This window comes from Apteryx mantelli, chromosome 3 (assembly GCF_036417845.1).
Source record: "Apteryx mantelli isolate bAptMan1 chromosome 3, bAptMan1.hap1, whole genome shotgun sequence".
Taxonomy (NCBI): Eukaryota; Metazoa; Chordata; class Aves; order Apterygiformes; family Apterygidae; genus Apteryx; species Apteryx mantelli.
This window is the reverse complement of record NC_089980.1, coordinates 37,382,749-37,407,038: the sequence shown is the minus strand read 5'-3', so window position 1 is coordinate 37,407,038 and position 24,290 is coordinate 37,382,749. Positions and strand designations below refer to the sequence as shown.

Below are 24,290 nucleotides of genomic sequence, written 5' to 3'. Positions count from 1 at the left end.
TTTTTTTTAATGCAAGAAGACCTCTGCCTTTTTGAACAAAAGTCATCACATGCCACCCCATATCTAAGCTATCTATGAATTATTCCAGTCCTGGAGCTATTGTACAGAACCTTTTTTAATAGGCAAGGGATAATCAGTTTCACACAGTACCATTCAAACACTAAATAGACTAATTTAAACACTAAGTGTTTAAATAGAAAATTAACTAAAAATGCTGCTGTAATTTTAATAAAAGTATTGTTTCTGAATAAAAAGCTAAATGTCAAAGTGTAATTACTGTGATGACTGTACAGTTTCCACATTATAAATAAAGTACATGTGTTTTAGAATAAAAACTAGAATAAGCTCCACATACTTCTTCAGCTGTTGCTTAATATATCTGGAATACATTAAAAAGTCATATTCAGTTATAACTCAAACAATGCACACATGTTGTAAAATATACACTCTTTATACAGAGGACTAACGCATACTCTGAGTCAGTTTTTCAAAGGGGCACACTCCCAGTGTGAGTGCCACTGAACCCAGTATAGACACAGCAGGCTGTGTATTTGACTTCTATGTTAGAAGATGAAAATTCCTTCCCTAAATTCAACTTTTTTGGCTGAGTTGTCTTTTCAAACATTATCCTTGAAGAGTAAGAGTTGCTACCAGCACAGCTTGCTTTTTCTGTTTTGTTATGACAGCTTTACTCTACCTGAGGTTAATGATGTAAAACTGGAACGACAAAATTTCTGTAAATTAATGACAGTAAGAGTTTCCTTTGTTCACAGGCAGTTCATTCACACCCTTCCAAGCCAATGACAAAGATTCCATTGATTTTAGTAATAGCAGAATTTTACCTATCCGAAACCCAGATTTTTGACCCCATCTTTAAAGTGCACATATAGTCTTGCAGTTAAATATTTCTCCATAAAACTTTGGAAAATAGGCTGTATAAAAACAAAGAAAATATCTGTACTGTCTCTTTGGGGCAATTTCTTCTTTTAGATGAAAACGGACACCAAGTGTATGGCTGTAGGTATTTGGTTATTTGAATGCAAAGATGTTTGGCCTCAAATTCAAAGCACAAACCAAATCTAAAAGGCAGTGATACCCATATGATCAATCACACCTTGTTTAACTTTAGTGCAACCTGGGAACAAAGATCAATAATTTGTTCCCCTTAGGGCTTTATTCAGCTTCCTCTGAAAAACAGTGGAGAGATACACACAGACTCCAATGATGAGCTGAATTTGGACACAGGATTTCTGAGATGCAGCCAAGAAGCTAGTGCCTCTTATAAGGTTTGTTTCTTAAATCTTCTTACTAATAAAAATCTTCCTTCCACTCTATGCATCTCTATTCATGCTAAGTGCACAGTTAGTGTTCAATCCTGGAAATCTCTCTTTATACTTAACCAGTATAATTCACCTACTCACCAATAAGATGTAGCAGAGAATAATTCTCTAATGTTATCAAAAAGAAGGAATAAAACTGGTACAGCTTGTGAAAGTCTAGCATAAATATTTATTTGTTCCTTTCAACTGTTTTATTACTTCCTCGCTATTTAACTACAAGTTTCCTTAACAAAGGGAGCAAGTAATAAAGTGCTTTAGTAATAACTGCAAACTTCTAACATTAAGTTGGCAGAAACAATCCATTTTTAATAACAGTCTGTCTTAGTAACCTTGTATTTTGACCCAAGGTGAAAGGTGAAGATTAAATCTCCTCCACCTTTCTGAATGCAGCTGCTGTACACACAGACTTTAATTGATGTGAGACTTAGCTTTGTAACTCAAGACCATCTCCCGCCTGCAGCACTGAAAATGTGCGATTCAAGGCTCAGTTACTGCTGATAGCAGGTCCCTCTCAGCTGATGGTCTGGGAAGGAGAATAAACTCTTTGTCATTATCTATTCTCCATCAGCGTAACTTTTTTCTTCTTCATAACTCCAGTAGTCAGGTCAGGCCCATAATGATGGCCTTTCAGCAAGAAACATTATAAAGGGAAACAAGCTGAAAAATGTGATGAACAACCCAAGGGTGAACAAAGCTGTAGCACTGGAGCAGAGATCTACTTGATGCTCGCTAGGCAATGTGTAGGTGTGAGTTTTTCTGTGGGGAGAGGGATTTGTATAGACATAATTCCTATTTCTTTCAATTCTGTTTTGCACTTGACTGAACACAAGGTAAATCCCCAAATCCAGAGCAATTTCTTCATTTTCTCACCATCTATACTGCAAATACCTGTACCTTCAGAAATTAATTTGATGGCCTTGGCATCATAGTAGGTCTGGTTAAGTTATTTTTTAGAATATCAAACCAGACCTTTATGGTCTAAAATCATGGCCTTCATTGCTTGAACAATATAGTATTTTGGGTACTGGCCTAGAAGCTTCTCTCTGAAACCAGGGACCAAATCCAGACCCAATATATAAAGCGATGGAGTGGATAAGATTCCGTGAGTGTCCTAGAAACTTACACCCCATATATTGATTGGTAAGAGCATCTGAAAGCATTAGGAGCTAATCAAAACCATTTTACATTTCTTACATGAATTTGAATAAAAAAGTAACAAAGACTTGGTGAACTGCGTTGTGTAGTCTTCTCAGAAAATTAGATATCGCCCTACATGAGACTGTAGTCACAAAGCAGCATTTCTAACACATGGCAACCAAATGTACACGCCGAGTTTAGATGGAAGACCAGTATGTCATACACACATACACATTGGACTTATTACTTGAAAATGAAAAGAAATGGATGTTTTGATCTGTACTGGCAATGATGAAAATTGCACAAGAATATTCCCACAATACTGCACTTTTTATATACAGGACTATTAAGTTAACATGTATTATACATGCGTGGTCTAAACAATCTGTATTGTTTGCACTGGAAAAAAGACAGTAAAAAAACAGCAGAACCAAGGAGCAGCATGTGTTTCCAACATAGTCTTTTACTTCCTATCTTTCTGGCAGGTCTACTTATTTTAGAGAAACCTGGCTTCTATCACCTTGTGGTTTTAATTCCAGTGCCTGATAAAATTTAGATTTCCAATCAATGGCTGAGTTTAGAGATCCAGATTACCAAAGTGAAGATTTTTCCCTACTGCCTGCCAAGATCAAGTGATAGGAAAGGGTGTGCTCTGTGGTTTTTAGAATATCCAACAGTCAGTGTAATTAGACAGCATCGTGTTTAAATGCTCATGCAGTATAAACTATGCTCGAGCTAGGAGGACATTTCTGATGAATCTCAAACCACTCCAGTAATCCCCTTAGACTCCAGATGCTTTCACAAAGCAGCATTACTGAAGATTCACCAAGTACTATAGGCTTAATTAAGGCAGTTCAGAAACTTTTGGATGTTTTTTTTTTCTTTTCTCCACCCTGACTAGAACATTTTAATGTGGGAATTACAGACCTTTAAAAATAAATCATCCTCAGATTATCCCTTAAAATTTATTGGCATTTCCAAGGAGTAAAATTTAAAACTGATCTTCAGAAATCTGAGAGTTAAATTCATGAAACAAGAAAATGAAGATACCTAATGATGCTGAGCATTTGCTAAACACTGATGGATTTGTCAATATTTTTAAGAGTTCCGAGCAATTAGTTTGGTCATTCTCTTCATTAATACTTGTGTCTTTTTTGAACGGTGGCAGAAGCCACGTTTCCCAGGAACCTGAAGGGCACTGGAATGAGTTCTGCACAATGAGCACAGAAAGTGTTTTTAAAACTTCATTTCTGTGCAGCTGGTAGGTATGTATCAGTGTCAGCTTGCATGCATAGTTGGAACCTCGCTTCTCACTGCTGTCCACTGCTACTTAAATGCTTGTAATGACATTAAAGTTATTATTTCATGAGAAAATTTATTTTGTTTTTTCAAAGGCTGTGGTTTTCTTTCTATACTACAATTTCTTCCTACAGTGTCCTCTGAATTAACTGCTATCAATAGTGGATTGAATATGGCCTGTGGATTTTTTTTTGAAAGGAAGAGAAATACTCTTTTAAGGGACTCTTAGAGGAATATCTTATAAGAAATGTAATTTACTGCACATGTTGATTCCAAAAGATGCCTATACTAAACACCAAGTCATCTCTTCATAGAAATAATTAGAGTGTTCAAGAGACCTTGAATCATAGTACTATTCCCTATTTATCTGCTATCTGAATCTGCTATTCTTCTACATAGTATAACATGAGGCACTGTAACTTGGTCTACAGAGCCTACAGATGGAGATGGAGTGAAAAACTTAGCACCACTAACCTCATCTTGAATTATCACCTGATTCATTATTGCATTAGCTAGTATCTGAATAAAAGAAAGAGGAGGAGAAGTAAAGGTCAAAATAAAATAACAACTAGGAATAGCTCCTACATTAATACAAAAGTTAATTCAGGAAATAGGTGGAGGATGCAAAGGGTGTTAATACATTATTGGTCCAGAGTTCAGCACAACAAGCAGCCAATTATACTGCAAAACTATGTACCTATAGGACATAATATAGTCTCTCTGTCTGAGCAATGTAGCATTTAAAGCTGCAGCCCCCTATGGCACTCTATGTAGCATGAACTAGCTGTATTCAGATGAAGCTACTTTCCTATCTCTTTTCCTGGAGATGTAATATGCCACAGGGTAGGATTTAGCCCACATGAGTCTTAAGTGATTGTGGTATGTAAAATTAGAAAGAACTGACTCACTCATTTCTCTCCTACTCATACTAAACAGGTTGGCCTCTTGTTTACTCCTTAATTCAGCATAAGGTATTAATTTTTCAGGAGAAAAAAAATTAAGATATTTTTTAAAAAACATGACCAATCGGCTTTTTACCACAAAAATGTTAACTGAAATTTGTGGGGCTTGTTTTTAAAATTCTAATGTTTTAAATGCAATAAGATGAGCCTCACTTCGATATCCATTGACTTTCTCAATTCAGTTTCTCTGATCAGGATCCAGGTAGGGTTTGCCATTTATTTTATATATGCACTACATGTTACTAGAGAGCAAAATCCCATACCACTTAAACATAGCTTTCTTATCCATGCCCATAAATCTGTGTATTTGTCTGAGAATAGAGGTCTTTCAAATTGCTCTTTGTAGTGGAGATGGTCTTGGGCAATTCACTTTCAGAATTTGGAAACTGCTCTCTAATTTTGATTACTTCCATTTTTAAATGTCCATATCTAAACAGGGATGTTGAACCTTAGGCTGCAGATCCACATCACCTCTGAATACCAAGGGCTAAGACTGTGCCTAAAACATTGGTATAATGAAAGAACAGTTTTGAAAATGTTAATCTTGTCCTCTCCAGACTTCTGAGCCCCTTCTCTGAAGTAAGAATAAGTCTGCTTAACTACCTATCCAGAAGGAGGAAAAGCACCACTAGCCAGCATATTCTTAAACAGCTTACGAGCCTTATCAGGAAACTTTCTCAGAAGGGCAGATGATTCCACTGCCTAGTCATGTGTGTTGTACATAGCTTAGAAACATGGGTATTTGGCCCTTAGTGTTCATATATGCTACAGTTGCACCACCAAAACCAGCAGACACTGAAAACAGGAGATGCAGTGCCACCTACTCAATTGCTTTATTATACTGCCTGGTAGAGTGAAGTTAATAGGCCTTATAGAAGAAGAGACTACTCACTTTAGATTTGAGGGTTAAGCACGGTGATAAAGACATTTCAGACAGAGAAGTCTTCCAACAAAGTGACATGAAGGCAAGTGTGGAAAAAGTTGCCAAGTTAATTATGCAGCTTAGGGAGCTTTTATTGGGATTGATAGGCTGGAAGTAAAATTCAGGGTCCTTCCAATTCATTAAACAATGTCTTAGAAGGGGGCCTAACTGGATAAGATTTGAGCTTAGTATTGAAGGAGCGTCTACTGGACCTTACTGGCTCACAGGTTCTGTGAGGGGTCAAAAGGACTCAAGAAAACTCTTCTCAAAGGAAGACAAATGCAATTAAGAGTATTTACTAAGGGTTGGAATAGCACAAGTAGACCATGAGACTTGACTGGGATTCATAGGTATCTAAGGAATAAAAATGTAAGTTGGACTTTATTTTGCAGATTCAAACAGTTACTTGTGAGGCAGATATAAATAATCACATGCCCTCTTTCCCAGGAACAAACAAGCATTGGTGAACACAAAGGAGAATAAACGTAAAGACCAGATGTTGCCTATAAATGTAGCTCTGTATGAAATAAAAACTGTCAGTTTAACCTAATAAAAAGCACTTTTCAGAGTTTCTTAACCCTGAGATTAAACATGTGTGATACAGAATATGGAAACTCCCAGCAAATAAGGCATTAATAAAATTCTGGTATATCAAATTAATTTGGCTGCATAATTATTTACTATGCAAAGCAGTGCGAGCTAAACTCTCTTTATTCATCTCTTGGGCCCAAGTCCCCAGATTTATTTAGATGCTTGTCTCTCAGTGGGAGTTGTCTGTTTAAAGTACTTTTGAGGGTCTGGACTATGACCCTCAACTCTTCATTGACTTAAAAAATGTGGTGTGACTGCTTTATGCAGAGAGGGACTTTGACCTAAAACAGCATCTTTGTAAGAGGATTAGAAAAATTCCATTCTTTTAATGACTGGCTAGATGTTTACTCTTCTTTACTCAATACTCTTTGTCTGTTATTCTTAATTATAAGCATAAATGCTTTAAACCAATGTTGTAAGTAATCTGTCATTTTATCCAAGGTTTTGTTGAATGGTTCTTTTGAAATGATCTGATTATTGATTTCTTTAGGGGACCATTCAACTAAATTCCCATGCCTGCTAGTATAATGGCATCGCTACCATTTCTGGAAAGTTCCCCCAAGATCTGTGGTAATGAGTTTCCCATAGCACTCAATCAGAAGAAGGAAGCACTTTACTGGCAGGTGAAGATGTGCATAACGCAGCCAGAAAAGGCTGGCACAAAAACTCTCCCCTAACATCATTAATATTGCCTGGCAATTTGTGCCACTTTTTTTTGTTGTTTTTTGTTTTTTTTTTTTTTTGGGGGGGGGTGTCCAAACACTGATAATTTTGTATGGCATTGAAAAAGATGGAATTTTTTTCAAAAACCTTGTGCGCCAATCAGCTCCACCGGACCCTCAGTAATTCTGAAAGCAGGCTCCCTATTTATGTATCTCTGTATTTATGTATCTTCAGATGGACTTGGCACCTAACATATTTCCTTAAAAATCCTGGTTAAGGACTAAATTTCACCCCACTAATATAGTCCTATGTTACAGGATAGTGTGTGATAACAGGCCTTTTAAAACAGCCGAGATGCATTTTGTAATTTAGAAAATGACTCTGAGGAACCATTTGTCAGTTTAATGAAAAACTGAAACTACAGGTTTACATAATAGAATTAATTGTAATGGCTCTGCTGGAATGATTTCTTTCAGATGGGTTATTTGAAGGCTTGAAGGAGGGATTTCACAGCTGAAAGAAAGAAAGGATTTATCCTAAGACCCATGTAAGCAAAACATATTTGAATTTCATAACACACTGCCTCTGACTCTGTGGGACTATTGTTTTCACATGTCTTGAGATGTAGGAGATACTTTTATTCACAAGTCTATTCAAGAATATCTTGAAAGAATTCATTGCTCTCCTAATGCAGGTGTTCATCATCTACAGATGGCAAAGGACTGCATTCACTTATTAAAATGTGACCTTATAGAGTTACAAAGAGTTACATGGGGTTGTGTAACATGCCCACAAAGGTGGGGCTATAAACAAAAAAAGTGTTTCTAGCAAACGGAAAAGATTCAGGCCTTTAACAGGTGAGACTGATGAAAAAATTATAAAATGTCATATAGCTCACAGTGAAGACTGTCACTCAGGGAGCTGCAGAGAACGGTCAGCCTCTCTCAATCAAAACTTCATTTCCCAGCGGAAGTGGTGACCTTATGGGAGTAAATAAGTCTTAACTTTCCTGTGAGCAAACTTACTGTTGACATTCCAAAATATTATCACTATTAGTTGTGCTTTACACTCTTTGTTGCTCGATGTTAACTTCTGAGCAGTGTGTGTGTGTGTGTGTGTGTGTGCGTGTGTGTGCAGGATGTACAATACTTTGGGCTGTGGCTCCCTCTACCCACATGATCACTCCCCTTCTGTCCTTCAAACAGAGGGTAATTTTTATTCCTCGTTGTTTCTTTCCCAGTGATTGGAATGATTCTTTCAGTCACTTTGGTGGGGAACAAAAATATTTTGTTTTCTGATAAATCTATCCTAACAGGACTGTTTCACACTTGCTAGCATAAGAAGAGCAATGCTAGTATCAGGCAGCAGAAAGTGTGTTTCAGCTAAATATTGTTATGAAGCACAAAAACACACAAGTTTGATCCCATATGGCTACTGCTCTCACTGGCGACTTCTTAGCCAGTAAGCTGTGCTGGTGACTGGAGAGCTGTACTTAACAGGCAGGAACAAATTACACGGCCACAGATGCAGCAGCACATCTGATGTACCGAGAAAAGGAGCAGGTGGGATGAAGGTCCCAAAGCTCTGACCAAAATTGCAACAAATAAACAGCAACAGTAGATAGTGTGACATGTGTAAAGGGCGAGAGGCAGTACAGTTTGACATCTTTGCCATAAGGACTAGCTGGGCCAACTGACAGCTCATATCCTTTTCTCTCACAGCTGCAGTTGCCATATTGTACCTATTCTTTCCTTAAAGTATTGCTGAGTATTCAATATGCAAACACTGCAGTTTGAGATCGAGGCAAGAAGTACTTTTTAGTGCATGAACTATGCAGGGCATTTAAATACAAATTCTGATATTGTTATAAGACTAATTCCTTAACCCTTAGTTTGAAACCTCCCACGTCTTATCTAGGTATTTATTAAAAAATGCATATATATTTTCCAGTATGTGCAACTGTTGCTCTGTGTCCTGTTGTATTGCAAATGCCAATGTGTAAAGTAAGGTGTTTATCTGCCTTCTGCTTCTCAGGCTAAAATTTTCTTTGGGGGAAAAAAAAAAGAAAAAGACTAAACCACATTTCTGAACTAGAAGCCTGGAGTGTAATTAGGGTCATACCAACACTAGAACTATAAGAAACATAGCCATCTCCACTGTATGATTTAAAATAAAACATAGTTATCTGTCTTCTGGTAGCAAGGTAGATAATTACGCATTGCATTTGCACCGCTACACAATTTGCTCCAAATCTGTTATTCAACAAGCATAGGAAAGCAAAACCAGAGGCTGGTATTTAAGGGAGTGTCTTGGGAACTGCCATAAAGTAAATAGAAGTTAGTGAATCTCTAACCCCTAAGGACAAACTACAGAAGCTGGGCAGTGTTAAATACAGCATACTTGCCAACCTGTGAGCCACCTGCAACTTCATCTCACAGAAGCAAGCAGCAGTGCTCAGCAAGCCTCAGTTCCATATAAAGTATATTTCTGTCTAACCTTTTTTCCCAGAAGGGTACAAAATACTGCTTTGAAGCAGCATAACAGTAAAGCAATGATAATAATAAAGCATTAGCCTCTTTAGTATGGTTTTGCAGCTAGGGAGTGTATTTTTGGTTCAGCTGCCTTGTATAGGAAAAAATTTGCCTCTTAGATTACAATTTACCCTGTATTACTTTGTTTATAACATTTCTCCACCCTCCTTACCACCCAGAGTGAAAGAGAGTTCATGACACTTTTGATGTGTACTTTACAAAGAGTGCATTTTAAATAAGCTGGAGAGGTTAACTCAAGATCCTTTAATCCTAGCATATATCTTTGTTAAGGAGACATAGACCAAACCATTGAAACCCCCATCTAGAAAACAGGTTTGAGTAAATGCCTCACCCTGAAAAAAGCCCCCTCAGACCAAATTTAGTGATGTAAATTCAATTTCTTTTTGCAAAGGGAAAAATGGGGGGGGGGGGTTACTTGCATCCAAGTTTTTGCATAGCCCAGTCCTGCACTATACAGTCAGCAGATCTGTGGAGAGCTACCTGCCCACCAAATGTGGAGGGGCTGCCGCTGAAAGTAGCACCACACTCCCAGAAGTACGAGGAAAATTGGATTTTGTCTCCTGCACAAGGAGATGCAAGCCCAGTGTGGTCTCATCATGGGAAGGGGCAGGGGAGAAGGCAGAGGCTGGGGCAGTGCCGGGCTTGCTGCTCCATCAGCTGCGAGGCAGAGGGAACAGGCCGAGGGCGATGACGATGACCACTGCTGAAGGCTGCGTGCCTCTCCCACAGCGGTAACAGCCTGGTGCAGCAGAATAGGAAGTTGTGCCATACCTGTGCGCTGAGCCTTGTGCGCTGGCGTGGGTGACCGCTCATCCTTCTTTCGCTGACAGCATGCTCTGAATATGCCTTTTTGCAAGGAGGAGGGTGCACAATCTGTAGAGGAGCAGAAGGTCGGACAGTGACAGTGGAGTATCCTCCTCTCTGTTAGGCAGATCTACTGACAGGAAAGTTCTCGAAGATGCACTGGTATCTTTGAGCAGGACTGACTGAAAATATTTAGCCCTGTCCCTCTTCCCTATATCTTTATAATATAATGGTTTGTTACTCAAGTTAAAGGACATCAATATTTACGCATACAAGTGCTGCACTGTAGACACTGCCCCAGCTGACCTACTTTGATGTCTACCGTAAGCTTTGAGAAAACAAACCATTTTGGTTACAAATGACCTCTATTACCTTCACTGACAGCTAAATGTATGTCTTTTATTCATGAAGTGAAAACGAATGGGCTAATGGACTTTACTACTCTACCTGACATTGTTGTATCTCCGTCTGAACCAGTTTTAAAGCCACCAACATTCCAGTCCAGTTAAATCCATTCCAGTCAGACACTTAAAAATCTCAGTATTTTCTCCTTCAGCATTTGCCTCTGTTTTGGAGCCATCAGTCCCAGGAAAGAGTATGGTATAACTGTATAGCAAGTTGTAATGTTTTGAGTCTCCAGTTTAGTTACAGCATATCATTTCAAAATTTTGTTTTTATAGAGCAAAGTATTGTAAAGACTGTAACCAGAAGCAAACAATGTACATGGATAAATACCTACTTATACAAAGGACCATGTCAATTTAAGTTTAGCTCCATAAAAGAAGTATTTTCTTTCTCAAAAAAAGAAAGCAAATTGGCTTGGGGGAGGTGGAGAAGAAAAGGGACTTTTTTTTCCACTAAAATCTAAAACATTTCAACAAAAATATCAGTTTAATCATAGCATGTTTGTCATCCGTAAAAAGAGCCAAAAAAAGTTTTACTATTGTTGATTTGTAATTTTTTTCCTCACATGGGCTCTGCTCATTTTTCTCTGAATTGTAGTGAAAAGACATGCCAATTAAATTAAATGCAAGTCACAACCCAGAACAGAATCTAGTGATCCAGCACAACTAAATTAATGTCTCATGAAAAGGTTTTTCAGTCTTTATTAAAAATACCTTTTTTAAAGTGATGACATTTCCTTCATGTTCTTTTACATCAACCTGAAAATCCAGCATTGGAGAAAGTAGTAAATATCTTCAGCAGTATATAAAATATGATAAAATAGCTGGTAGAGGAATTTATCAACCTTATGAATGTTTTTGGAAAGTAAGTTTGTCTAAAGTGAACTGCAGTCTTCTCAGGCTAGAAAACTTTCATTCCTAGACATGTCATCATGCCTATAGGTGAGGGTCCTTATCCTCTGCACTTGGTTTGGTAATTTTCCAACTGCAACAGACATGCTGTCAAGATAAGATAATAAATTTTCAAGATGTCCTTTAGTGAATTACTGATATAATCTTTGATTAATTAAAACATTCTAATAATCCAGTTTATATTTTGCCAGGAATTTGGTTTGCCCTTTTTATATTTTTTTTCTCCTAAAAAGTGTCATGTTTTGCTGCATATTATTTTTGTGTCAGGACACAAATTCTAGTCAGTTCTGCTTTCCAGCAACTTTGCATTATCGTTATTTTGGGTTTTTCCAGAACTGGTGGGAAGTGTTTACAGTAAAGAGATACTACCCACTTAAAGCTGCTTCTCAGTCCAGAGGTTGTGTACCTCCTCATGTTACAACCCCTAAGATTAGCAAGGGCCAGACTCCTTGCAGAGCCAGGAAACCCCAAAGAAGTGATAATTCCTTCAGTGTTGCCCTCCTGCCAGGTGTGCACAGGGAGAAGGTCACCACAACCTTCTCAATGTTGCGGATTACTTACTGCTGTTTGCCAGAAGCATTTACCAATGGCATCTTAATTCCCCCTATAAACTGTAAACCCGCCTGGAAACAACTTACAGGAGGAGTTCAGACACACCAAGCACCAGAACTGTACAGATGGACAGGCGACTTCAACTCTAATATACATAAAATGCAACAAGCATGGACAACAGAAGCCTCAGCTAAGACACTGCCTTGCATCACCCCCTCCTCAGGCCCTGGTCAGAGCATGGCAGAACACATAAACAGGGGAAAAGCAAGTAAAACAAACAAACAAACAAAAGCCCCAGGAAGCCCTGTTTAGACAGCAGCTCTGCCCTGCTGCCAAATAACCAGTTTGAGGAACAGAGCATGGTGGTAAACCTAAGTTTGAGGATTTTTGGATCCATGTCTGATACAGTTGGAGGACCTCCTGGCTGAGCTGTATAAGGCAAAACAGCTCTGGTGAGGAAAAGCAGCAGAGGCAGGGAATAGAGTATGTCCATTATGATTTTACCACGATTTTTGGCGGCCATTTCTACCAAAGCGGACTGAATTGCCTCAGATATAGCACTGTTAGAGGGACGGCTCTCTGGGATGGCTTGAAAAAAACAAAACAAAAATTAAATTGTCTGCATGTCTTGCCACGGCACCCGGATCTCATATGTGCCATGGCCTAGGTTCCAGAAGTCCCTGGTCTATTGGCCTGTTACATCTGCGCATAGGTTGCCCAGGAACCGAACAAAACCTGCCAAGAAAAGGCCTTCCTGACATCTGACGTACGCCATTCTCACCTGACTCAGTGAACTGAATGTACATCTATAACCAGTGTCAAAGAAGTAACCCCAGATTTCAGACAGTAGTTGTGGTTCCATAAGCCTCCTTAGTCAGAAACAGAGGCTCCCAAAAGTCAAATATCCAAGACTGAAAATAAAGTTTTCAAAAGAGCACTTACCAGGAGTATCTGCTTTTCTTGGTATTAGTATGCCTATTTACAAATGGAGGTCTGTGTGTGGCCTGCATGTAAGCTATACTTTTAGAGATGCAAATGAAATTTTAAATATTTGTTAGTTAATGGTCTCCACTGTATTTTTAAAATAAAAATACACATATCCTCTGTAGAAAAATGACAAGTTCTTGTTTGCATCAGTGATTTTCCTCCACATCTCCTCTCCTTCTCCCAATCCTTTAAGGAATATTGTCTAAATACTCTCCAGGGATTTTTTCTGCTCCTGGCATGCATATGAATCTCCTATTAGTGTCAGTGAGAGTTATGTCTGCATATCACAGGGAGAATAGATACCTAAATAATTCATTAGACCCCTACAGAAGTGTGTTTTCCTTGATGAACAGCTACTATCAACATTTGCGGAAAGGTCCATTTCTAAATATTTTTAGAAACCAAGCAACTGTTCCAGTCATTAAGACTCTGCTTACAATGCAAGTGATTTAAACCAGAGAAATGTGGACAGCACTGATTCCGGAAGATTTTCTACAGCAGCATCAGCCAACACAGGAAAAATACTGGGAAAAGGCAATCAATGGGGCTACATTTTGACTTGATTTAATTCATTAATATTTGAAAACAAGTAAGACTGGTTTGCCCCAGGGATCGGTAATAGGATACAAGCCTTTCACCTCTAGGTCAGCAGTTCAAAGCCAACTCTGGTCAGTACTGACTGAAAGTCATTACTATCTATCTGAACACTCTTCAAGAGTATATGTAAAATAAGTTGGTGGTCTCTGTTTATTTCCTAACGGCTAAGGCCCTGATTCAGCAAAGCTCTTAAGCATGCACTTAATGAGAAGCAGATGTTTAAATCCTTTTGAATTTGAACATCTGATTACAGTTAAGCACATTTTTAACAGTTTCACTACCGTGGGTAGACTGAAGCATACACTTAGGAAGCTTTGCTGAATAAGAGTCTCTGTGTGGTGGCCCGTGCACGCACAAACAGAGCGATCAAGCAAGCAAGCCCATTTCCCCTTCCCCCAAATAATATTACCCACATGCTGGCAATCTCAGCACAAAGGCTAATGATGGCATGGGCATAAGAAAAAGACTATCAGCTATAGAAGAGTTCCCTTTTGATTGATACATATTAGTGAGACAGGGTGGGAAAAATGCCTAAACTGCAATTATAAAGCACAATATACATAAGGGCACAGAATTTTCTCGCCTTTCTTGTTCATCAGTCTAGCAGCTTTCATGAGCATGGAATGTGCTTTAAAAAGAAGTGGAACAGAAACATGGCACTTGCACAGCCTTCCTTGTGCTTATTCATGCATGTGCTGTGCTAAAAATGTTTGCAGATATGAATCTAGCCTGAAAAAGTGGAAGCCTCATAGCAAAACTGCAGTCAGTATTTACCTATACACAAAACTAACTTTTTATAAGGTAAAGCATTTAAAGGGGAAAAAAAATCTCTTTGGGGATTTAATTTTTGAATTCTCATTTGTACTTCAAAACCATAAGGACTGGCATATGGGCTAGAAGTCTTTAAACACTGCTACTGAAGCAGTCTTCCGTCCTGCTAGATTAAATAACTTCTAAGATTACCAGTGGATCAGATTTTGTTTTGTTTCTTTTAAACAGAATTGTATTCTGGGACTTTTCCATGGTGCCACTGCTCATTGTTTTGCATGATGAAGGTCAACTGCTGTGAAATGTAAGCTAGTATTTCAAACCACAGCAGGCTGAGAAAACCACCATTTTAACAGCATGACTGTGATGTTAGCAAGACAAGCAGAATTTCATCAGTTACAAGTGCTACTCCCCATCCCTAAAGACCTAGGCAATCATGTTAGTTGTACAACCCAATATGTCTTCTCACAAAGAAGTGAAACTGAGCATTATGGACCATGTTCTGGTCCCAGTTTTGCTGTGCTTCAGCTGAAATCAGTGGAGTGAATTATATTATGGAACTGAGTGCAGTATTTGGTAAATCTTCTGGCAGATTTTCACTTGAATAACAAAGAGATAGCCAGTGATCAAATTGGTTCATGATGAAATGATCACACCCAATTTCCTGTGGCTTAAGCAAGAGTTTTCCAAGTATCTAACCTTGGAAGATTTCTATCTATCTCACAGAATTTTGGGAAGGTCTTGGTAAACATCCTTTACTAAAATGAATGAAACCACTGACCTCTTTTAAGTTTACCCATTGCTAGTGGAAAATCAACCTAAGTCAGTGCTAATCAAATGCTTGGCCTGACTAATAACTCCTCAGCCAGCAAGAATTCTCAGAAAATGCTTCCTAGACTTGATAGTTTGCTCTCCATTTGGAATAATCAAAAAAGGCTATTTCAGAGACTCTTTCCTCACTCAGTTACAAGGAGCTTCCAGTATTGGGACCCATTAGTGCCCTCCAAGATGGGCCTTAAGCTCTTGTGTTTCAAATGTATGCACAACATTGAACTGATTTTATATAAACATTTAGCATACATATAACATCTTTGGAAGATTGCAGGTCATGATGGGTGCCACGGAATTTTTCCACTTTTTCTTCACTTAAGATACCCACAGTTTTGATCTTGGTGACTATATCTTAAAGCTATTTAAACCTCGCGTATTTCAAACTCTGAATGGTTTTGAAACGATTTATATTGGCTGTTTTTTTGACCAGCTCAAATTCATTATAAGCTTTTGTTTTTTGCAGCCCATGATTAACCACTGCTCTTCATAAAAGACTAACATAGTATTTAAATAGAATCCAAATAGGAGTCTGTCATCATGGCTGAACTGGGATCACTGTTCAGCCAAATGATACAACAATCTTACTTGCATTTCACACAGTTCTGTGCAGTTATCTAGGGGAGCTCTATAACTTTGCGAATGGAGTTCAGGTTTAACTGGGATACCATTGCTATGCTCTGGGGCCAGAGCTATGCTTCCACTCCTTTATTCTGGGAACTTTTTTATTAGTCACGGTAGCCACAGGAAATTGCAAGTACCATCAAGACACAATGATGATAAATAAAAGTTTGGTGCTGCCTTTCTTTTTCCCTCGTTTATCGGAGAGCTTTATCCATTATGACAGTAACCAGTAGGAGAACCTATTTCATTCCATTCCTCTAGTGTACACTAGACTTTTCTGAAAACAAAAAGGAGATCCTGATTCATGATTTAAAATGCTGTGACTGTAACTCAGAAGAGAAAAGAGAGCATAACAATAGCTGCTTGATAAAGGAAACACCTGCTTTTAATTTTCCTGTACTGCTTAAATGAAGCAAATTAAATGATAATCTAATTGAGGACAAAAGTTTAAATCCAGGTTAGCAACAGGAGCCACATTAAACTACCTTGGACTGACAAGTAGGGTTTGATTCAATTTAATGTTCACTGGTTCTGAATTAAGAGCTTGAATGAAAAGTGTGCTTTTACCTATTATGGTCCCATGATAGAATTTCTAGTGTCTCCTGCAACTATATCATACTGAGGTGTTTTACTATTTGTATGACAGAACTGCCCCTTAGACAAGATGGGGGACTTACTGGGTAAAGTCTTCTACTTGCCGGTCTATACGGCACAGTGTAGCATTGCAAGAGACACTCGAGCAGATTGGGAGAGGACAGCAGTGTAAGTATATGATTTTGGTACACTGTTTGGCCTAACCAGCCATGCTGAGAAACATATGCACTAGCCTGATGCACTAACACAGACAAGCAGCTTCTGGCCTGCAAGCAGGCTCCCTGGGAACAAGCTCATTATTTTTTCATAGCTCTGTATTGCACCAAGCAGAAGACCTTCAGTAAAATGCAAGTAAGATCCTTGCCTCCGAGAACTCCACCATCCTTAAACACAGGCACCTAACAATGCTGAAATACCTCTGAGATCTGTGTCTTCAAAACAGAAGTGAATAAGACAGATAAAGCCTGAGATGAAAATTCACTGAAGCTCACGCAGGAGCTAAGAGACGGAAAAAAAGAATGAGCCATGCTTCCTGACTTTCAAGCCAGTACCTGGCGTACTGGAACAACTGGGCTCAGCTGGTATTTCTCTGAACTACATTGAGCCCCTACCCCATAGTGAGTCATCGGGCTGGATTGACAAAGAAGATCGCACGCACAAACCCTCGTTTTGTGGTGCAGCTTTGTGGTTCCTCTGCACCTGGCCACAGCACTTCTGATACAGCAGCAGTGATGCCATGCCACAGTCATCAATGAATTAATGTGGCAGTTCTCTTCTTGTTCCAGCAGTTTGCCCCCACACAAAACAAGCACTGCTGCACTTCCCATGACCCAGGGCTTTGTAGTGTTGCAGGGGCAGATGGGAAGGCCACTCAAACCATGCAGAGCAGAACACTGACTCCTTTTCCTCTGCAACTGACAAAAAAGGGGGAAACTGAAGAATGATACAATGGACTTGTGCAAACTCTATGGAATTTTCTTGCAAAATGTAGCTTGCAACACAATTTGCAAGCTACATTTTTTTCAGAACTGCACAGTGAGAAAGTTATACATGTTTATGAGTTAACCCATTGACATTTGGTGATGTGGTTTCACACTTTCCACATTTTCCTTTATGCTAAATATTGGGGATGGGGGGGGGTACAAACTATTTTTACTTCAGTGAGGTGCATTTTTACATGTTTATGAGGGGACACCATAAGCTGGCCAATCTCCAGTTAAGAATTTGTGTACTTCAGCAGTTCTCCTCCCCCTTCTTCATAAAAATTGGACCATTATCAAACTTATAATGAAATGTGGAAAACATTTAATTGTGAGCAGTTTTGCCTTTCATTAGGAATATTTTGCATGACATTAGTTGGAAATAACCCAGGTCTGTCTGTTTTTCTTGGAAGACCTAAGTTCAATTAGTCCAGACCTCTGAAGACAACACCTGTGCACTCTCCCACCTCGCTCCTTTCCTTTGACTTCCTCCAAAAGTCTCCAGACCCCAAATTCTTATGTCAGATGTTTTCAGCAGGGTTTCTGGGGCCTGCTTAGAGAGAGACTTCCCTTGCGAGAAGTCCTTTTGGGATCTACAGAAGGTTGGCTGGTGTGCAGGGACTCCAGCCAAGGTGTTAAGAAAACATCAAGCCAGCGTTGCAAGAACAGAATTGTTATCAGATAAGAACTCATTTTTTGCTAGGCAGGAGTGCACTTAGGAAAAAGAGACTTTCTATGCAAGTTTTCTTTTCTATTTGAACTCTTAAGCACTTTAACCAACAATATTTTACAGACAGACATTTGTACCTTAAGCTGACAGCCAAGGCTTGGAATGAAATTCAAGGCTTCTCTTTCATCTGTTTCTTCCAGTCTTCCAAGTCATATCTGCAAATAGAGCACGGAAAAAACATATTTCTAAAAGTTTTATTTCAAAACTCTTGCCTTCCTTCTGTCTGTTGGATAGTCTTTGCTATTAAAACAGACAGGATGTAACAATGACCATCAGAACTGTGAGTCAGACAGTTACCATATTTGCCCATAAACCTGATTTTTTCTGTCATTTCAGTATAACACCAAAGAATGGTAACTCCATTAAATAAAAGGCATAAATCACTAATAAAAAAACAGTGAAAACACAGTATTAGAGTTCATTCTCTAGGTTCTCAGAAATCAACAATTTACTTAGATGCATTAACAAATTCAAAGAATCACATCAGGATCACTTCACTTCAAACATTTTCAGATATCTCTACATATCACAGACATGTGAATCAGCTCAAGGGATATAAGAAGGTATGATTACACAAGATTTCCAAATTGACTTTGAAGATTCAATAAGTACCTGATCCTAACCCTACTGAAGTACATGGAAAAGATGGTCTTATATCTTAGTTTAGACATATTGAGTTTGGATACAGTTCAGAGAAGTACTCGTACTTGGCAGCTGATGTAAACTAAACATATTAACCTATCATTAGAAAAAAATGTGCCAGGCTAGATCTATATAAGGGTAAATCCACGAAGTATTGTTTTATGATATCTGTCTAGCCGTTCCAGGATTCCAGCACCTTAACAGAGAGAAATATGCTATTGTAAAACAAACTGTTGGTTGATTTATATATACACAGAGCTTTTATAGGGGCAATTGAAATCTGAATAAAGATCTGATCCTTCCCTTTTTTTAATTATTGTCACAGCTTAAAAAGGAGTGACTTTTATAAAATTACTTAGCAAAGTTTCACATAGTGCCAGTCTCAACACTGTTTTTCCTTAACTGCTATTCCATGACACTTTTCTTCCATTTGTAAAGGAACAAAGAATTTTATCTCACAATAATGAGATAAAACTCTATGAATAATCATTCATAGCTTACTTGAAAATCTGTACTTTAATGACAAAGTATAACAGAACAATGACTCTTAAGCCATAGCACAGTATTAATTGCTAATTAGTTTACCATTACAGCTAGAATGCCTTCTAGCATTCTAAGTCAGTTTTAATCCATATAAACAGCCAAAAAATGCTCTATCTCAAAACATGCAATTATGGAGGATTATATTACACCTCCAGCATTTTGGCAAAAGCTCTCAGTGGCAAAAGATAAAAAATAATACCAGTCTTTTTCTGATTTCATATGAACAGAAAAATGGTTAATTGTTACTACAGTACATTCACTGTTTAGTGGCTCGCATTTTTTTACATTCAGAAATACAGACTTTAAACTTCAAACAAAATTATTCTGCTATCGTCTCCTTTACTCTGCTCACATCAGTCCTGAAACAGAGGATGTAGCAGAGTTAATATTTATTCTGAAAATTTCTGAAAGAATTCCTTTAGGAGCAACACAAGATATACTGCACACCACTATCATATACACTACTTGTATTTTAAATCAGGTTACAGTTAAAACCCCCCCAAACTTTCTGTTTTTGCCAAGAACTAAGTGATTGTTACGTGCATTGTCTGTTGGCTAAATGACAGCAGTTTTAAGTACTAATCATGCTTACAAGTGCCATAGTTCTTTCAGACCAAGCTCAATTTAAATTAAAGAAGCTAGCTCATGGGCGTTCACCTTCATTTTGAAGAGAAACAACTGTCTGAAGCATTTATCATAGGAGCTCTTAGTCACAGGGATATAAACAAGCAGGAAACTAACTTGATTTTCCTTTTTCAGAAAATTTACTGGTTTTGCATAGACAGATCTCCCCAAATATTCTATATTTGTGGGCCCTATTCTGCAGCCTTCACACAGGGAAACTCCCGCTGTGGTCGGTGGAAGGGGGAGGAATGTCGGGCCCAGAGCATTTTGAGAGCTTTGCCCAGCTCTGCAGCTGGCCTGACAAAGCTGTAAGGCTCCCAAGAGCCTTGCTTCCCACACACCAGTGTTATTCACAAATAACGCTCATGAGGTCAATGAAGTCACAAGAGTTTCATACTGTTGTGAGGGGGAATTGTGCCCTGTCAACCTAGGACTGCATGGAGACATTTCCTCTGCAGCAACTCTTTCTTTACCTACAGGCTTCCACTGAGCCTTTTTCAGCACGGGCAGGTGGCCACAATTAGGAGCCCTGGAGGAGAAGAAAGAGAAAGGGAAGGGAAATTTGCCACTGAAGGACAGTAGAAAGAAGAACTTCCCTTCCCTTTTGTCCTACAGCCATTCAACCACTTTCTTTGTTTTAAAATTTTAACAAGGCAATTTCCCTTCAATTCAAGCTCTGGATTTGCCTAAGCACACTGTGAATCTATGAGCTAATGATGGTGCTGAAAGACAATTCAGTCAGCTCCTTCTTTGCCCTGGTGGCTGGCTCTAACTACTAGCTGCACCCCACATCATTCAGTGCTTTGCTTTTATGGGTCTGTCCTCTCTTGCCTACTTGGAGCTAGACAACCTTTCAACCTTCTCGCACCGGCCCAGTGCTCACACTGTTTGTTTACTCTGTTTCATGCCTGTGGCTTTTTGAGAGTTCTTGCTTTTTCCAAAAGAGTAACAACCCTATTTTCAAGGAAATGTAGGCTTAGCCTACATCTGTATTAACAGGCTCCGCTATCCTTTGATTGCTGCTAGCTGCTCCTGTAGGCCCACAAAAGTGTTCTTTGCTTCCCACTTCCATTCACTGCTGTGTTTGGGCTTTCTTGAAATTAAACGTTAAACTACTTTTCACCTGCCCTTCTCCCCAGACAAAGCTCAGACTTTTCATTGACCCTACCAAAGCCTAGATTTCCAGCATCCACAACTGGATCAAGGTTTTCAAGAGGGCCCTCTTTGTTTTGAACCCTTAAGTAGGGGTGTAGTTGACAAGATAGGTCAGTATTTAGGAATAAACAGATAAAGCCACCTATTCCTAAGACCTCAACAAGGAATGAGCTGAGCTCTTCTGAATTTTAGGCCCTGTTCTCTGCTTCTCATTTTGACCAAAACCAAGAAAAAAGAAAAACTTCCAGACTAATGGTTTGAAATGCAGATTTCTCATGGACAAGTCTTTTGTACTTTGGCAAACGCATTGTCATTTTCACTTAATTTTCCTGACAACCTGCCAATAAAGCCATAAGTCTATTTAGCAAAAGTGAATTAAAATACACCTGTCTCATCTGAAAAGCTGATATCTGCTGTTCTAAAGATAACATGGTATTTCCGATGGAAATAAGATATTAAATATCCCACTCTTCTTTGCTGCCATCAGAACCTGGGAAAATAACAATAAACTGACTTATTTGGAAAAAACACTTTGGTTTTGATGCTCATACTTCAAGAAATGTAAGATCCTGCCCTCTCTGCTCTGCTTGCCACAGAAGTTTTAATTTTAAATGCAAGCTTAATTCTAGTGTTAAACATGGTGAATTTGATTCTGTGCTTACAAGAAGAAAGTACCTCAGTCCCATGAGTCATTCAGCTTCTTTGTTAGAAGTAGGTTTACTGAGTTCAGATTTTTCTTTTTGATAAACAAGCCCACCATTTTTCTGTTGAAAATCATCACCTTACAAATGGATCATGCAAGAAAGACTACAGGCCAGCTGACTCACATCCTGAGATTAAAATTACAATTGTTTAGGTGCATTTTTTAAAAACCATTCACTTAAACAAGCAAACAAAAAACCGTTACAACCTAAATCAGCTGAGATTTAGAGTAAGTTTGTGAATTTAGTTGGAAAGTATTTTTTTAAACATTTAAACAGATTAAATTTCTCAGTATAAACTAACCCTTAATATCAATTATGTCCTGGAAATAGGGTTTATTTGTCTCATGGACATCTTTCTAGCTCTCTCCCAAGCCCTGGATTTCATTTTTTGTCAAACCGGTGTCTTATGCAGTACTGAGTGGATAACAAGGCATGCACTTAATACATAAAAATCAGAGTCATGAGACACCGAAAGTTAATTATAATGCAGCAGACTTTAAGGGTCAGGATTAGTAGGCTAGGATTACTTGTCAGTAGGAGTTAAAAAAAAGAAGGAGGAGAGGTCTATCACAGTAAGGTAATAAAAGAGAGCATTAAAAGGACATCTGTGAAGACTGTGTTTCTTCTACCTTTTTTAATAAAAATAAAAAATCTGATTTTGGAACTTGGTCCCAGGTATTTAAAATCAGACAAAGTTGCATTATTTGGTTTTTGTACTTTTAGCTTCACGTTCTTTAACTTAAAAGCTTTAACTTTGTACACTTTTCTTTTTTTGGCATTTGCAAAGCACACTTTCCCTCCGATATTAGTTCCATTCCAGTCTTGTGCTATGAAAGGAAAAACTTTATGGAAAGAACACAGTGCCTTGATTGTCTCTATATACTACAAATGAAAAAAACTGGGACAAGCTGAGCAGCACTTGGGACTAGATATGAACTAAATATTTTGCAAAGAGAAACAGACTCTACCAACTGTAGACTGAAGTCACATATCATTTTCAGATATATTTCATTTCCATGCTGCTTTAGTGGTATTTATCATATGAATTGCTAAAAATTTTGCCAGCAAAGAAAAAAAAAATCAGAAGAAAGGTATTTGTCTTGGCTTATCCAGAAACCTTCAGCTGTTTGTGTTCAGGGAGTAGAACTATTTAATGTGGGCCTGGTCCTCAAGACTTTTTTTAGTTTTATATTCACTCCCTGCTTGAGAAAACTTTCCAGTTGACTTCAGTGGATATTTTTGCTGAATTTTAAGTTTAACTGAGAGCCAGTGCTGAAAACCCAGCACATGACTACCGTTAGTAACACGAACAACCTCCTTAAAGTCAATGAGACTATTTACTTGAGTTGTCTTAACTTTTCTTTGTACCCTTGAACAAAGCTATAACCTTGAGGTCAAGAGCCTTTGATAATTCATCATCGAAGAGAGGGGGAAAAAGATATTCTTCAGAAATCTTCAAAGACAACTAAAAATCCTTTTTTTTTTTTTTTTAAGAAATGTAAGTGGACATGAACTGACTACTTAAAATAGCTGCCATGGTAACTTTGAGATATACAGGACCAATCATGGCCTTAAAAAAAAAAAAAATCCCTGGTTGTCTACATGAGAAATGCAGAATTTCAGTAATTTGTTGTAATTTCGCCAAACCATTCTCTAAAGTGCACATATGCTGCTATTTCTATTCCTAGCCTTTGTGGTTAGATTGCCACTAGCCAAGTTTCCAAAATAAAATATGAAGTTCCTACAACACAGAAAAGTGTCCAGTAATATCGCACAGTATAGTTGGAGATTAAGCCAGTCAATAAATAAAATAACACATTGTTTATTAGTTATAAGGAGGGTGAAGCCAAGCCCAGGAGGTAGATAGGGTCAGAGAACTGCTGCCAGAGCCTGTCTGAATTCTAACATAGCTAAGTTAGCCTATAGTGCTAAGTAGCACAGCAGCAACTAAAATGAAAAGTTCACAAATTGGCAGAACACATATTCTTTTGTTGCACACTGTCACTGGTTGTTGAAGGGTGAAATCCAAGCCTTGTTGAAGTCACCAGGAAAAGTCTCACTGAGCCAGGATTTCACCTTAATAGAAAGTAATTAACCGCACTATTCCTGCCAAGGGTTTGGGTCTTTGGGCAGCAACCCGTTAAGACATAAAACTTGCCTATGTTACAGAGTAGCCGTTGCAAAAATGTGCACAGCATGGCAGGAAGAGAGGTTGCCTTGGAGATGTTTGGAAGCTGTGGTGTTTGGATGATTATATAGGAGAGTGTCTCCTTTTCCAAGCCAGTGTCAATGATAATCAGCAGTGATGTGAAAAGAGATGAAGAAAAACACAAGATGGCATTTCAAACATAGTTTTGGTGGCAGGCAAAATTCCCA

At 38.4% G+C, this 24,290-nt stretch overlaps 1 long non-coding RNA gene across 1 annotated transcript in view; it reads right to left on the bottom strand.

Annotated features, from left to right (window-relative positions):
• LOC106490493 (uncharacterized) overlaps positions 1-24,290 on the bottom strand; it is a 360,542-nt gene that overhangs the window by 10,917 nt on the left and 325,335 nt on the right. Inside the window, exons 4-5 of the long non-coding RNA XR_010883870.1 lie at positions 18,324-18,401; positions 10,238-10,339 (exon numbers count right to left, since the gene is read on the bottom strand). This is a non-coding gene — a long non-coding RNA (uncharacterized lncRNA). The remainder of the gene's footprint in view (positions 1-10,237; positions 10,340-18,323; positions 18,402-24,290) is intronic.